This window comes from Lucilia cuprina, chromosome 2, assembly GCF_022045245.1.
Source record: "Lucilia cuprina isolate Lc7/37 chromosome 2, ASM2204524v1, whole genome shotgun sequence".
Lineage (NCBI taxonomy): Eukaryota > Metazoa > Arthropoda > Insecta > Diptera > Calliphoridae > Lucilia > Lucilia cuprina.
The window spans coordinates 13,888,805-13,891,876 of NC_060950.1; the positions used below are offsets into that span (position 1 = coordinate 13,888,805).

General features: G+C 31.5%; 1 protein-coding gene across 1 annotated transcript in view; it reads right to left on the reverse strand.

Annotated features, from left to right (window-relative positions):
* Positions 1–3,072, reverse strand: part of LOC124418451 (histone acetyltransferase KAT7) — a 12,579-nt gene that overhangs the window by 6,535 nt on the left and 2,972 nt on the right. The window lies entirely within an intron of this gene.

Here is a 3,072-nt window from a genome sequence, read left to right on the forward strand (position 1 = left end):
TTCTAGTTCATTTCTAGTTCATTTCTAGTTCAGTTCTAGTTCAGTTCTAGTTCAGTTCTAGTTCAGTTCTAGTTCAGTTCTACTTCAGTTCTAGTTGAGTTCAAGTTCTACTTTAATTTCAGTTTTAGTGCAGTGCTAGTTCAGTTCTAGTTCAATTCTAGTTCAGTTGTAGTTTGATTCTAGTTCAGTTCTAGTTCAGTTCTAGTTCATTTCTAGTTCAGTTCTAGTTGAGTTCAAGTTCTACTTCAATTTCAGTTTTAGTGCAGTGCTAGTTCAGTTCTAGTTCAATTCTAGTTCAGTTGTAGTTTGATTCTAGTTCAGTTCTTGTTTACTTCTAGTTTAGTTCTAATTTACTTCTAGTTCAGTTCTAGTTCAGTTCTAGTTTAGTTCTACTTCAGTTATATCACATTCACATTCCTAACTAATTCTCTTCAGTAAATGTTCTTTTTATGTTTATTGAAAGAGAAAATCTTAAATTTAAATTTTTTGTTGGCATAAAAATTATGTTTTGATAAAAAGTGATATTGTGATGAAAAAGCGATCCTTTGACTAAAAAAATGTGATTTTTCGATGTAAAAGATCTTTGGACAAAAATTCAAATAATGAAAGCAATTTTTTCAAAGATATTCATAATTTGATAAGATATCAGAATTTTCATTTAAATCCCGAAATACCAGAGACCTTCAGAGACTGGGTTTCAACATACATATGTAACTATAGATGTTTGTATTTCAATTAAAATAATTCACTATTCATTGAAAAAAACAAGAATTTTGAATGGAAAAGGGCAACAAGCTCAGAATGTCGTTAACCCGCAGTAAACAAACAAATAAATTTCTTAACAACTTTAAGACTTATATCAATCTATTGTCTTTTAATTTATCACCAACTCTCGGTTTAAATAATTTCTAATGTATTTTAAATGTTTTTTTTTTATTAAAGGTTACAAATTTGCTTTCATTCAAAACCTCTAATGTTCCCACGTACTCATTTACTAATAGAATACGAATATTTTTTTTTTGTATTTTTTTTTTTTATTCATTTAGTATATTTTTGATTTTATGTTCTTGACCATACCCAAAATATTCGATTAACATACAAAGTAAGAGTTAAGTAGTATAGTCTGAAGTGTAGACTGAGTACTTTTGTTTTGTCTGCGTGTTTTATTAATATTTTTCTTGCTGCTGCTCCTGTTGTTGATTTATTTGTTGTTGTTGTTGTTGTTGCTGCTGTTGTTGTTTGTTAAACTGTCTGCTTTCTATATACATTTATACATACTTACATATTTAAGTATGTATAAATGTATGGAGAATAAAAAAAAGAAGTATACATATATACATTTATGTACATATGTATATGTATTTGTAGTATATAGCTTACACTTCCCAAAAATACAACAAAAATCTTTTGTTTCAAGTACTTTAACCTAACTGCCAACAGCTGCATACTATACAATATATAAACTTGCTGTAGGACTTGCGGATACAGCAAACTGGATATATAATTTTTTTCCTTCGTTTTGCCAAAAATATAAAAAAAATACAAATTATATGAAAAAAAAAAAAAAACAGAAAAGTATGCAGACGAAAAAATAAGGTAGGGCAGGGCAATGTAGTGTAATGTAATGCGGCCCTCAAAGGGACGATGCCGTCAAAAACAATGAAAGAATAAACGATATAGAACAGACTGGGTTTGTGTTACAAATTGCGCATGTCGTGCCGTTGACTCTTACAATTCTATACTCCCTCTTTGCCTTCCCTCCAAACAAAATGCAATATAAGCTGTTTTAAACTGTCTAGGATTCTTTTTACACCCTTCACCTTTGCAAGATGGGTATATATAAGTTTGTTATTTCGTTTGTAATTGCTACAATATGTACTTATAGTTATGTTAGTCGGTTTAGTCTTGTCTGTCTGTTTGTTTTAATCGGGTTTCAATAGATCCAATTTTTTTATAATAATATCAGAATTGCTCTCGAAAAGATCGTTTCTGAATTATCCTTATAGATTCAGATATATTGAAAATCAATACTAGTCCTTTGTTTAGTCATTGAAATTGTACGCTTTTGTTTTTCCTGCAATATTTAACCTAGACACATGGGATTTTAATGGAATTAAAATATATAAGTGATTTTAGGTACTTTTTTCCTAAACTGGTACTTTTTTATATTTTTGATTTAGAAATGAAACTAGCAGTTTACTGATTAATTGTAGATCTATTAAACGGTACTTTTCGTTAGGTACTCAGTAATCGTTGAAGATCTGCTCTGTCGTAATTGAATCGGGGACAATTAAAGAACACAGGATTCTACTCTGTTTCGATACAGTTCGTTCAAAACAGTGAAGTTGCTAGTCCAAATCGATAAAAGTATGATCCAAAACGGCCATGACCGCTAAAAAATTGAGTAAGGTAGAAAATAATATACCCATGCTTCCTATTGTACCACTTATATACATTGGGAATCAATTTATACGTCCACTTTCCCTTTGTTGATGTCGACCACCGGGACTTCCATGTGGCAATGCTGTCCCTTTGGACATTTCTGATAGCATTTTCAGAGTATTGTGCTCTTCATAACTCCTGCGAGGATTTTCCTTTTTAGGACCCCTTGTGTTAGGCATTATACGATGTAATGCAGCACATGTGTTAGCAGCTTTAGTTCTTATGTAACGAAGATGATGTCGGGATGACAGGCGGCTGTCTATCTTTGGTTTTGATTTCATAATCTCCAATTTGGTATACTCTACGACCTTGCGATTTGTTATTAATATGTTTTGTGCTCAGCTTATAAAAGAGAATTCACCCACAATTTGACCACAACAATACTACTTTCAGCAACTAATCTCGTTTCCTCAATAGTCTTTCCCACGATCGTTAGCGCAGTATAATCGGCAAAGCCTCTTTTTGGTAGTTTTAGCTGAAGAACACCATCGTACATTACGTTCCATAAAAGGGGTCCCAACACGGATCCTTGAAGAACTCCACCTGTTATGCCGTATTCCTTCGTTCCATTATCGGTATCTATTTATTTATTTCTTTATCTATATCTATCTATCTATCTATCTATCTATC